General features: G+C 38.0%; 1 protein-coding gene across 3 annotated transcripts in view; it reads right to left on the bottom strand.

Moving 5' to 3' along the window:
* AKR1D1 (aldo-keto reductase family 1 member D1) overlaps positions 1–14,218 on the bottom strand; it is a 90,113-nt gene that overhangs the window by 43,325 nt on the left and 32,570 nt on the right. For 2 of the 3 annotated variants that reach the window (XM_029233223.1, XM_029233217.1), the window contains exon 2: positions 6,575–6,702. The exons of the other annotated variant lie outside the window; for it this stretch is intronic. The gene's annotated coding sequence lies outside the window, so the exon portion shown is untranslated. The remainder of the gene's footprint in view (positions 1–6,574; positions 6,703–14,218) is intronic. 3 annotated transcript variants of the gene reach the window in all.

The raw sequence follows: 14,218 nt of genomic DNA, 5'->3' as shown, positions 1-14,218 counted from the left end.
TGCAATTTTGCTATTTGTTTTCTCTATGTCTTATTTTCTTTTTATTCCTCAATTTTCTTTTTATCCCTCCACTACTGCCTCGTTCTGTGAGTGATTTTTTTTTCTAGTTTACTATTCTGACTCCCATCTTGTTTCCTTTTCTGTATACTTAAAAAAAGGTTATTTCCTGGATGTTTTAGTCAGCTTGGCTGCTATAACAAAATATCATAGACTGTGTGGCTTCAGCAACAGCCATTTATTTTTCACAGTTATGGAGACTGAAAAGTCCAAGGTCAAGGTCAAGATACTGGCAATGAGTTTCTGATGAGAGCTCTCTTCCTGGCTTGCAGAAGGCCTACTTCTATTTATGTCTTCACATGGTGGGGAAAAGAGAGAGAGAGAACAAGCACACTCTGGTCTCTTCTTATAAGGGTATAAATCTCATCATGAAGACCTCACCCTCATGACCTCATCTAATTACCTCCCAAAGGCCCCATCTTCAAATACCATCCACATTGGGAGTTAGGGCTTCAACATATGAATTTTGGGGAGACACAATACAGTCCATAATACTAGGGTTACCCTGGGGTTACAATTAGCATTTTAACTTTGTAAGAATCAGGTTTGAATTAGTACCAAGATACTTTCAGTAGTATTGGGTTTGCCAAAAAGATCATTCGGGTTTTTCCATAACATCTTACGGAAAACCCCAAATTAACTTTTTGGCCAACCTAATACATAAAAACTCTGATCCTTTAAAACTCCATCTCCCCCCTTTATGTTGTTATTTTTACCAATTACATGTTTATACATTGTGGGTCAATTAACATATATAATTATTGCTTTATTTATCTTTTAATCATGTAGGAAAAAAAAGGAGTTATAAACCAGACATACAATATTACTGGTTTTTATATTTATCTATGTAGCTACATTTACTGTTGTGTTCCTTATCTCTTCATATGGCTTCAATTATCCTTTTATTTCAGCCTGGAGGACTCCCTTTAGCATTTCTTGTAGCACAGGTCTACTAGTAATGAGCTCTTTCTGTTTTTGTTTTGCCGGATATGCAATTATTGGTGGACAGTTCTTTTCTTTCAGTCCTTTATATATGTCACCCCACTGTCTTCTGGCTTCCAGTTTCCAAAGAAAAATGGGCTATTAACTACACACAGTATCTCTTGTATGTGATGAATCACTTCTCTCTTGCTGCTTTCTAGATTCTCCCTTTGTCTTTGGGATTTGACAATTTGACTATAATGTGTTTTCCTGTGAATCTCTCTTGGTTTATGCTTCTTGGAGTTCATTGAGATTCTTGGATATTTAGATTTATGATTTTCATCTAATCTGGGACACTTCTGGCCATTATTTCTTCAAATAGTCTTTTTGTGTCTTTCTCTCTTCTCCTTCTGGGACTCCTGGTATGTGTATGTCAGTATACTTGATGGTGTCTCATAGGTCTGTTAGGTTTGGATCATTTCTTTCCTTCTTTTCTCTTTTCACTTCTTAAACTGGATGTCAATTGATCTATCTGTACTTTTCATCTCCAGAATTTCTATTTGTTTCATTTCTATAATTTCTACTAATATTCTGTATTTGGTGAGACATATTCTCCTGGTTCCTTTTTTCTTTCTCCATGACTTCCTTTAGCTCTTTGAGCATATTTAAGAGAGTTGATTTAATGTTCCCGTCTAGTAAGTCTAAATGTCTAGGTGTCCTCATGGACAGTGTCTATTAATTTCTTTCCTTCCCCCTGTGAATGAGCCATACTTCCCGGTTTATTTGCATGCGTTGTAATTTTTTGTTGTTTAAACGTGGAGATTTTTAATATTAAAATGTGACAACTCTGGAAATCAGATTTCCCCCCTCTTCAGGGTTTGTTTTTGCTGTTTGTTGTAGGCTGTTGCTGTTTGCTTGTTTTGTGACTTCTCCAAACTATTTTGGTTAAGTCTGTATTGTTTGTGATGTGAAGTCTGTGTTCCACTAACTTGGGGGTCACCTGGTGTTTTGACAGAGTTTCTTTCAATGGAAAAAGAAAAGGAAAGAAAAGAAGAAAATACTCTCCCAGTCTTTGCAGATTGGTTCTATGTTGGAGCACTCCTTCAAAGCTTAGCCATGCTGCTTACAATTCTGCCTTAGCCTTCACTCACAGCTTGCACAGAGCCTGAAGGCCACTCAGAGGTAAAAGCTTGGAGTCTTCTCAGGCCTTCTTTGAGCATGTACCCACCCCTGACTCTATGTATACCTGATTCCCTGGTATGCATGGGAGCCTTTAAAGGCCCCTTTACCCCCACATATCTCTTTTCCCTGCCTGCTGTTTCCCAGGGTTTTCAGCCTGTTTGTTGCTTGTCCCAACTGTTATCCCTAGCCCGAGGCTGCCACAGCCAATATTTCTGTCTTTAAATGCATATAGCAAAAGCCTCCTAGGCTGTCACCTTAGCCCTAGAAATGTTTGAGTCAGGCAAAATAAAGGCAAGCCCTTCAGACAGCCACCGGATGGGCTGGAACTTACAACCACAATTCTTAGAGAATTCTTCGAGAAATTCTGCATTGCTCCCTCCGGCACTAGCCTCCTGCACCAGGAATGTGGGTGCAGTCCTGGTGGCTGGCACCAAATAGGGGTATAGCATGTGGGACGTAGGCAATTTAAGTCACCACAGCTGTCTCTTACTGCAAAGCAACAGCTTCTTTCTTTATCAAGCTTTCCCCTGGTTGTAGGTTTTTGACTAGACTCCAGAGTTCTGCAAAAAAATGATGCTGACAGCTTTTGCCAGCTCATCAGTTTTTTTGTAAAGGGACAGAGCCCTGGCGTTCCCTACTCTCCTATTTTTCTCTATTCATTTTTTAAAAATCTTTTAAAATTTCTCTGTTTTTTTTTTTTTTTTTTTTGCTGTACGCGGGCCTCTCACTGCTATGGCCCCTCCCGTTGCGGAGCACAGGCTCAGCGGCCCGCTCCACGGCATGTGAGATCTTCCCGGGACCGGGGCACGAACCCGCGTCATCCGCGTCCCCCGCATTGGCAGGCGGACTCCCAACCACTGCGCCACCAGGGAAGCCCAAATTTCTCTGTTTTGAGATTGGATTATTTCTCTTGATTTATATTCAAGTTCACTTCATCTTTCCTCTGCCTTCTTTCTTCTCTACTCCATTCTGATACTGAACTCATCCACTGAGTTCCTTTTTTTTCTTAAATCGACTTTATTTTTTAGAGAAGTTTTAGGTTCACAGCAAAATCGAGCAGAAACTACAAGAGTTCGCGTGTACTCTTTGCTCCTCCACATGCTTCTCCCACTATCAACGTCCCCACCAGAGTGGTACACTTGTTACAACTGATGAACCTATACTGACACATCACTAGCCACCAAAGTCCATGCTTTACAGCAAAGTCCATGGTTTATATCAGGGTTGACTCTTGGTGTTATACATTCTATGGGTTTTGAAAATAATATCATGTGTCAACCATTACAGTATCATACAGAATAGTTTCCCTGCCCTAAAAATCTACTGTGGTCTGCTTACTCACCCCTCCTTCCTTCCTAATCCCTGGCTTCCACGGATCTTTTTACTGTGTCTGAAGTTTTGTCTTTTCCAGAGTGTCATACAGTTGGAATCACAGCTTTTCAGATTGGCTTCTTTCACTTAGTAATATGCATATAAGGTTGCTCCACATCTCCCCCACCCTTCATGTCTGTTCATGGCTTGATAGCACATTTCTTTTTAGCAGTGAATTATATTCCATTGTCTGGATGGACCACAGCTTCTTTTTTTTTTTTAATAAATTTATTCATTTATATTTATTTTTGGCTGCGTTGGGTCTTTGTTACCACCCGCGGGCTTTCTCTAGTTGCGGCGAGCAGGGGCTACCCTTTGTTGTGGTGCGCGGGCTTCTCATTGCGGTAGCTTCTCTTGTTGCGGAGCACAGGCCCTAGGCGCACGGGCTTCAGTAGTTGTGGCATGTGGGCTTCAGTAGTTGTGGCTCATAGGCTCTAGAGCGGAGGCTCAGTAGTTGTGGCCCACAGTCTTAGCTGCTCCATGGCATGTGGGATCTTCCCGGACCAGGGTTCGAACCCATGTCCCCTGCATTGGCAGGCAGATTCTTAACCACTGCACCACCAGGGAAGTCGCCACAGTTTCTTTTTCCATTCACCTACTGAAGGACATCTTGGTTGAGCGCAAGTTTTGGCAATTATGAATAAAGCTGCTATATACATTTGTGTGCAGGTTATTGTGTGGACGTAAAATTTCAACTCCTTTGGTTAAACTCCAAGGAGCATGATTGCTGGATCATGCTGTAAGAATAATTGTTTAGTTTTGTTAGAATATTTGTTTAGTTTTGTAAGAAACTGCCAACCTGTCTTCCAAAGTGGCGTTCCCACCAACGATGCATGAAAGTTCTTGTTGCTCCACTTCAATGAGTTTTTTATGTTATGTTTTTCATTTCTAAAATTACTATTTGATCATTCTTTTAAAAAAATATTTCTTTGTTGAGACTCTCTATTCTTTCACTGGCTTCAAGACTGTTCTTGATTTTTGGTAAGGCACTCTTGTAATAGCTGCTTTAACATCTTTGCCAAATAATTACAATCTCTATGACATCTTGGCATTGACATCTTTTGGTTTTACCCTACATAAATTTATATTTTCCTTGTTATTCACTTGCAATGTAAATTTAGATTATATTGAAGAGTTTTTGAAAATTAATTAAGACCTTGGGTCCTATTTATATCCTGTAAAATGTTGATATTTTTGTTTTAGAAGGCAGTCGACCTGGTTAGGTTTAGGCCACAAGGTTCCCCTGCCTCTGTGAACTATGGTTCATTTCTCAGATTTTGCAGTGATCTTTGGATTTATCTTGCATGTATACTACCTGATGGCAAATCTGGGACTTAGGCAGTGGTGTATCTATATAGTTCATTTCTCAAAATATTTGATATAACAAATAGTATCTGATCCAAGCATACACAGTTTAGGGGTGAGCCCAGGGTAGTTCATAAACAACTTTATGGGGTCACTTTCCCAAATTCTTCCCTCACTGCAATCTCTTGGTTACATTCTAGATCCTTAATGTTCTCTTTTTGGTCCTCTATCTAGAAAGCTTTGGTTACCCCGCTGCTCTATTGTGTGCTTCCACAACTGCACCTGAATCTAGGGCCATGTGAGAAGAGACTATAGAGACAGTATAAAGGCAACAGAGGTTGGATCCACTCTCTTGGAACTGCAGCTCCCCTGAAAAAAGAGGAAGCTTTCCCTTCTGCATAGTTTTGGATCCTGCTGGCCTGTATTACCTGAGAATGCTACAACACCTACCATGGAATTTCTTGGGAACTAGGTCACAAGTTAATAGAGGGGAAAGAAAAAGAGGCAAAAAAGTAGGGGAAAGTAGGGGATTTTCAGATTCTCTAAGTATTATGAGTTTCTCTCTCACGTCAGAACTAGAGGTCTTCTCCTGAAGTTCTGTCTGCACTCTGGTGCCCACTATCTGGTTGGCAGGGTGATAGTGAGAGAGCCCAGTGACACCTGAGTTTTGTTCTTCTTTCCTAATCCACCTGCTACTATTTACTTTTCAGAGTCCTGAACTAACTTCCTCCCATACTATTTCATGTTTTATAGCTGTATTCAGTGGGAGAGTCAGGGTAGAATATGCTTACTTCATCTTAATGGAGCTAGAACCCTCACTTATTCCTAAAATTAATTTTTAATTTATCACACATGCTGACTAAATTGATGTGAATTTACATATTGGATTGCTTTTCTTTTGAGAAATGGCTGGAGTTACTCTTTATATATTGATACGGATACTGATACTCTTTATATATTGATACTTAAACAATATGTTAAGTTAAACAATTCCTTCAAAGCAGGATACAGTGACTCTGAAGAGAGCAAACTGACTATTGCAGTGAGGGTGGTTCCTGCTTCTCAGTAAACTAGGTTTGGTTGGCAGGGTTTAATGATCTTACAAGAATCATTCTGTTGATGTGTATAGTCCAGTTTTTACAAGGTTGAAGGTTGGGATTTATAATATGAGAGAACTTTTAGGACCAGAAGAAATCTGCATAAGGAAGTCTATTTTGAAAATGTTTTTAAAAACACCTATTAATTTTTTTCAGCAGGGTCAAGTGGGTATTGATCCACCAATTAGACTTATAGCAGTGACTATGGTCTGAGGAAAATGCATGAGAATGTTTTGTCTCTCTTTAAATGGCACAAAAAGACCCTAGGGGTTTAGAAGGAAGAAAATGAAATTGTAGAAAGCCGTACTGAGAACCCTTTAGTCATTTACCAGGCAGCGTCAATGTAGAAAACAAACCCAAAGAAAAAGGGTGTTGAGTTCTCTGAAAATGAATACTGTTCCAGAGATTTGAGCAGAAACTGTCTACTTTGTGTAATTAGTTTCAGCTGAGGGTTTTGAGTCAACTGTTATTTTGGGGGACCGTCTACTTCTGGGGGATTTCAAAGAACTCTCAGCTTGAGGTCTACCAATGAAATGGAAGTCCGATGATTTAGAGAAAATGATGTATTGCTTTTAATTGAAAATATGAATCCAAGGATCACTACCCTAGAGTTTCATTACTGTGTTAATTATTAGCAGTACCTGATAAGGTCCTATTTGTTGGAGCCAAGGCAAATCTCCCTTTATTTTCTTTTCCAGAAGACTCAATCTTCAGATTTCAGGTCATTCAGAGACTGCTTCTGTGATTAATTTGGAAAAGCCACTCATACCTGTTTAATGATAAGATTACTAATATCAGTTTGCAGTAAGGCAAAGACTAGGATTAGAGTGAAACTTCTAAATGCACAGAGTGGGCTGTTATTAACTCATAAAGGGAGTTATAGACCATGTCATTAAGACTAATGGGAGTACCTTGAGATGTGGAAATTCCAGTCTCTGAGAACTTGACAATTTTCAGTTTTAGAATTCCTTGGCTTTCTCTACATTTTTGTAAAGATTAAGGATAAAGATAATGAAGTTTTTGAGTAAAAGGCAAAATTCTTCAAAGTTCTTTAATAATAGTCTGGCAGAAAAAGTCTTAATCTACCTTAAAAATAAGCAAAGAATGATCAAAGCATAGTAGAAAATAGTGATTGGATCAATATTTGCTCTTTTATTTCATGCTAACTGGCAGGCTGGCCCAGGTAATTGTTATCTGAAGTGAATTCTCTTTTGGAAGAGGCCCATATGCCAAGAGTGAATTTGAATCCGGGCGCATAACTTGCTTGACAACCTCTAGTTTTTGTGTTTAAGTATGAACTATAAAAGAACAAAATTAAATTAGGGTTACCAAAAGGTGCATTATTATGTTTGACTGTTTAATTACTGAAAGGATTCACAGGACTCAATTTATGCTCATGTTACAGGCAACAAATATAATATAGCAATATTATAGCTATATATATTATATATTATAATAGCAGAAGAAGAATATGCACTGGGAGGGCCCTGGAGATCTCAGTTGCAGGTTTCCTTACCCTTCCACCACTGGGTTGCCCAGGATATACTTTGTCTTCAGGTTTTGAACGTCCACTGCCATGTGTGTGAAGCACCTTGGTGCCAAGAAACCCAAAGCCTGCTCCAGGTAAGCTGGTTGGTGGCCCAGGCACATTCCAGCCACGTGACCAGTCTGAACTGGCAACTCTGCCCATCAGGTGCAAGTTAAATCCAATTATTACTACTGAACGTTGTTGACAGACTGGTACCTCTGTCTCAAAATAACTCACAGATCTATGGTTACAGAACCTTTATTTCATGTATCTCATAGTGTTTCCAAGGGTCACTCTCATGCTCCTGGCAGTTCTGGAGATAAGCATTTGGCCAATTCAGATCAGCTGAGATTAGCCCAAAGGTCCAGATAAGGCACAAGCAATTTCCTAACACATGTTAAACAATCAAGGGATTTTTCTTGGGAATTCCCTGGTGGTCCAGAGGTTAGGAGTCTGTGCTCTTACCGCCGAGGGCCTGGGTTCAATCCGTGGTTGGGGAACTAAGACCCCACAAGCCGTGTGGCATGGCCAACAAAACAAAAAATAATAGGCAAGGGATTTTTCTTGCTCATGTGTGGAAGGAGAATTGTTAGATTCAAGGTGCTACAGCTATGGGTAGTGTGATAGGTGAAGAAGCAGCAATGATGACAATAACTTGTCTCCAGGGCCTTTAATTTATCCCATAAATGTATTATAATTATTTCCAATTGACAAGGCATTTAAGTCTAAAACCCAGGGAAAAAAATCTTTTAAAACTTACTTTACCAGTCCTTTATTTAATAACAGATATGTTTCTTTTAACCTGAAAAGTATACAATTATTGATATGTACTTATATTAATACATTTTATTTAGACATAATTAACCTGGGACGGTAAATTTTCATTTTGATTTATCAGGTCCCCCCCCCCTTTCAAGTTTTGTAATCAAAAGAGTTTGTACAGTTTTTCTAAATTAATGAAAATTTGGAGAATGCCAAGTAAACCTGATTATTTTTACCTATTTTTAAAATAAAATTTTGTGGTACCTAGTGGTCTTTCCAGGAAATTCAATGATAGGTTAGTCATCAAAAGACATCTTAATTGAAAAAATTTCCCAAGTTGGGACATTTGAAAGGACTCATGAGACCCCACAGAGTCAAGTCAGGTAATGCTTTGATTTACAGGTGAAGGAGAGAGCACAGCAAGAAGTTCAGGCAAGAATGACAGGTCGGAGAAGCGGCCTCTACCAGGCTCAAGCTTCCCAGGGGACACGTTCACACACACAGCACATCCAGTGTCCTGGCTGAACCACCACGATCTACGAGGGGTATCTTAGCCTCGGCTGGAACTCAAAACCGAGGCTCCCAGAATAGATGTTTATGACTCTGCCAGCTAACTTAACTGGTTGGGCCAGTTGCACACCATCAGTAAAGAAGCTGACCTTGGGGGTAGAGCTGATTTCTAAGGGAGTTTCATTCTTTAACTCACAGATCATAAAACTGACCCTTTTTTGGCCAAGAGTCAAAAATGCCATCCAGGAGATCCAGAGATAGAGTTTTTCCATTCCATCTGTAAATCAACTCTATCGTCCATATAGTTTTATTTTTCTGAATTTGGGAAAGGCAAAATCAAGAATGCCTAGAGGATAAAAGTTATAAACATAAGACACAACTTTGTAGAGGCAGGCACAAGTTATAGGGAATGTTTTATTTTGTCCAGGCATTATTCTTAAAGCAAATCACAGCCAGAAACAATAATTAGTAGAAACTTTTAACTCTTTGAAGCAATAAGGAACTTTTTGTTAAAATGATTTAAGAACATGCCAGAATTAATGAGGGCTAACAGAATACTGAGACAATAGAAAAGACATTTTTTATTGAAAAAAAATTGATTTTGTACTATGGCACAAAATAATCGAGTCATTTTACAGAAAGGCAACCTAAATTGTAATTTTCACCTTTGAGTCAATATTCATGTAATAATTTGTAATAATGGATTTATTAATATGTAAGTATTTATATGTAAGTATTAAGACATTCAAAGATATATAAATATACAAATAGATGATAAATGTAAAGGTTTTAATTTTAGTCTTAATGTATAATTAATTTATAAGCACGTTCAATAAATTATGTTTATCACATTGAGTTTATAATCTTAATCATGTGCAACAGTTTCTTTGATAAATAGACAAATTATATTTACTATCCTGTCTTGATATTTGTATTTTTCTGTATCTACTGCTAAGCCTGTAAGGATCGCCTCTACATCAAAGCCTAAGAAACAATAATAAAAACACTTGTCTGGGACTTCCCTGGTGGTCCAGTGGGTAAGGTTCCACACTCCCAATGTAGGATCAGGGAACTAGATCCTGCATGCTTGCTGCAGCGAAGATCCCGTGTGCCGCAACTAAGACCCAGCACAGCCAAAATAAATAAGTAAAAATAAATAAATAATTATATTAAAAAACCTCTTGTCAATATTATGTGACTGATCAGGTTTGGTGGGCATCTACTGTCTGCCTAGCGCTCTTGCCATCTTTGGGAGGCAATCTTCCCTCCATCTTTTTGAAAATTGCTCCTTTACTTAGTCTAGTCACGTGGTTATTATAGAGGCTGCTAATCACAGTATCTTTCACTCTTCCTGGCCAGTGTCAATTGGTCCAGAGGTAAGCACATAAAGTAGGTGGGGTCAGTCAGAAACCCTGCCAAGAAGAGGAAGATGATCTGAGAGAATGTAACCGACAAGAAAAGGAAAGCAGTGACAAGTGATGGGAGAATGTCCTGGTTGTGTTTGTATCCACCCTTCAGGCTTTCCCAAGGTCCAGCCCTTCTTGCTACTACATGAACTAGAAGGAAGTGCGTAAGAGGACTTATAAGGAGAGAGATGTAAAATATAGGAAATGTATTGTTAAAAAACAAATCAGGAAATTTTTTTAGTAGACAATATAAATGTGAACAAGGTTTGCAAGATTCAGAAAACATTTTTGCATTATATATGATGTAACCCATTATGTATGATGTTACCCATATGCAAAAATTTCTTCCAGGTTTATTCCCAGGTATAGCAAGGGCAAAAAGTAATTCTACATGATTGTAAGAGCGATGTTTATGCAGCTGCATTCTGATACTGCAGTCTGACAATTTCACCAGGTATTGTTAAGAAAAATTTCCTAAAACTTGGAAATCATACAGGGGTATTGTTTAAAAAGTTCCTCCAAGAATTATTTAATTCTCTAGGACTCTTTACTACTTGATAAAAATCTAGGTATTGAATTTATATGTTAACTTGTAGATTTCTGTTAGAAAAGATAGTCCAAAAGTTATAGCTGTCTTGCTCTGTGGGACATTAACCAGTTTTGTACCTAACCCAGCATTTTTTTTTCTAAATGTTTAAAATGTCTTTCCTGATGGATTAAACTTTTGTTTTTAAAATTCTCTTGGAACCAGTTTTACCGTTTTATTTGTTCTCTTCTTAATAGGTGAAATAAACCTTTGACATTTGTTTATATTACATTTATGAGTCATATTTTCAACGTTTTGAAAATTATAGTTTGACAGGATATTTGTGGAGAGTACTCCTGTCCTTAAATTGGGTGCCTAAATTTAGGGATAAAGGTAAATTTGTTTTGAGTGATACAATTCAACAAGTGGTAACTCATTATGTAATCCAGGGCTCTGGAAATTCGAAGGGTTTTTTTAGCCACTTTGCTCAAGATTTTATGGGAAACTTCCAGAAAGAGCAAGACTATGACAGCAGTATAGTGTTTGAGTCTCTCCAAATATACAAGAAAACTTTCCTATGTCCAAACTCTAGAGACAATAACAATAAAACTCTGTGTGTGTCATAAATTTAGGACATTAATTAGGGTTGATGTTCCTAACTAATGAACAGCTTCTAAAAAAAATGAAGAAGAGCAGCAACAAAATAAATTACTTAAAACACTGAATATTCTTCTAAAAAAAATGATACAAATGAACTTATTTACAAAACAAAAACAGACTCACAGACTTAGAGAACGAACTTACAACTTACGGTTACCAGGGGAAAAGTGGGGGGAGGGATAGTTAGGGAGTTTGGGATTGACATGTACACACTGCTATATTTAAAATGAATAATCAACAAGGACCTACAGTATAGCACAGGGAACTCTGCTCAGTATTATGTAACAACCTAAATGGGAAAAGAATTAGAAAAAGAATAGATACATGTATATGTATAACTGAATCACTTTGCTGTACACCTGAAACTAACACAACATTGTTAATCAACTATATACAATATAAAGTAAAAAGTTAAAAAAAATTGAATATTCAGATTAAAAGAAATTAAAATGGCCCTTAAACATGTTAAAAGTTGTTCAACCTCTCTCACACACAAAATAACAGAAATGCAAATTAAAACTAAACTGAGATATTATTTTTTACATATCAGACCAGAAAAAAACTTCCCCATTGTGGAGGCTGTGTGGAAGCAGGCACGGTCACACTTTGATGAAGGGAATGCAAGATGGTACACCCCTATGTACCCCTATGGAGGGAAATTTGGCAATATCTAGAAAATCACATACACATTTACTCATTGATCTAGCAATCCCTGTCCTAGGAATCTATCCACAGACACAATGGCAAAAACATAAAATTATGGGTGCACAAGTTTTTGCTACATAAATTATCCATATTTGCAAGACACTAGAAAAAAATCAAAAGAACTATGTGGCAAGGACTATTTTGCTGGTACCATGGCTGAATCTTCAGTAGTCTATTCTAATTTTATTTAGCTACCTGCTCTGGTTGATGATTAGACATCAACCAGAAGACCGTGACTTGTATGAACATAAATCTATTGACCTACTTTCTTTCCCAATAAGTGTGATCTTTGGTCAGAGGCACTGTTGTTTGGTAAATAATTACAGTACATGGAGATTCTGTAAATATTTATATTCTGGAAGAAATGCTGTGAGCAAGGAATGCATATCTGAGCCAAAATGTCAGACTTCAGTGAGAACAAACACTTTCCCCTCTTTGATAGAAGGGATCTGGTGTAATCAATCCGTCACAGTCAGTCAATGAAACCAACACAGTCGTCCAGGGAATAGGGCAATATCTGCCGTTGTCTTGTTGGGTACCAAGAAGTAACAGGGTCATTCTCTGAGCATCTATACAACTAGCTAGACACTCCCCATGAATTTGTGCTGATCTTTAGACTATTTCTCTTTTCACACAAAGTGGGTAGCTAGCAATACCATGCGACATTCCACCCACTGGGAAGATTTTCTTTCACCTATATCTTCAGGGGTACTCTGGAGTAAGACCATAGTGTAGCAGTCATCCTACTCTGTCGGAGTTGGCCATAGTGCATGCCATCTAACTGTAAACCAGGCCTTTGGTTTTCTTCCTTTATTAACTCGTCACATGGAACTTCCCACGAAGATGTATGTATAAGGAAATCACAGAATGTCAGGACTGGTGACAATGGTGACCATTACCCACCTCAGCCTGAAAAGGCAAGAATGGGGAGTGGTTCCTGAAACCAACAAAGTGATTGTGTTTCAAATTTTGTTTCCTTTAAAAATCATGTTTGGTAACCTGGAGAAAACTATAATTTGAAAAGTTACATGCACCCCAATGTTCACTGCAGCACTATTTACAATAGCCAAGACATGGAAACAACCTAAATGTCCATGATAGATGAATGAATAAAGAAGATGTGTAGCACAGGGAGATCAGATCAGTGCTCTGTGACCACCTAGAGGGGTGGGATAGGGAGGGTGGGGGGGAGGGAGATGCAAGAGAGAAGAGATATGGGAACATATGTATATGTATAACTGACTCACTTTGTTATAAAGCAGAAACTAACACACCATTGTAAAGCAATTATACTCCAATAAAGATGTTAAAAAAAAAAAAGATGTGGTACATATATGCAATGGAATACTACTCAGCCACAAAAAAGAATGAAATAATGCCATTTACAGCACGATGGATGGACCTAGAGATTATCATACTATGTGAAGTTAAGTCAGAAAGAGAAAGACAAATGCCATATGTTATCACTTATATGTGGAATCTAAAATATGGCACAAGTGACTGGCATAGTTTCTATAAGACAATAGAGGCTGAAGAAAAGATTTGTTTGAATTCAGTTTACATGGATGGTCTAGCCTCTGGATAACGAAGCCTAGAATTTCAGAGTTGGAATAAACTTTGAAAAGACACTGCAATATTAACAGAGTAACACAGTATTAATGTCCAAATTGTTATTCTTAAAATTATTGGCCTCCCGAATTGTGACAATTTGTTGCCTATGCACAGTCAGTGCCTTTTGATTTTGAAAGAGTAAATCTAGCAAATTCATGTTTGGGTGTATGCTGAGATAGCTTCCCATATTAGGAAGTTTCTGCCATAGAAACAGTAACCACCAGATAATATAAAAAGAACAACATACAACATGGATAAGTTCACAGATATGTTAAGTGAAAGACACTAAAACATGGAAGAGTACATACTGTATGACTTCATTTCAATGAAATTCAAAAACAGGCAAAACTAATATATGGCAATAGAAGTTGGAATAATGATTACTTTGGGCAGAGGTTTATTGACTGGGAGGGGTCACAGGGAGCCCTCTGGGTGGCTGAAAATACTCCATATTTTCTGCCTGGGTTGTGGTTACAGGGATATATACATTTGTAACAATTTGCTTAGCCGTACACTTAAGATTTGTGCACTTGATAGCGTGCATGTTAAACCACAATTTAAAAATTTAAGAAAAGGG

This window comes from Monodon monoceros, unplaced genomic scaffold (assembly GCF_005190385.1).
Source record: "Monodon monoceros isolate NGI ecotype Baffin Bay Population unplaced genomic scaffold, NGI_Narwhal_1 Super_Scaffold_2, whole genome shotgun sequence".
Lineage (NCBI taxonomy): Eukaryota > Metazoa > Chordata > Mammalia > Artiodactyla > Monodontidae > Monodon > Monodon monoceros.
This window is presented reverse-complemented; position numbering and strand designations above follow the sequence as displayed.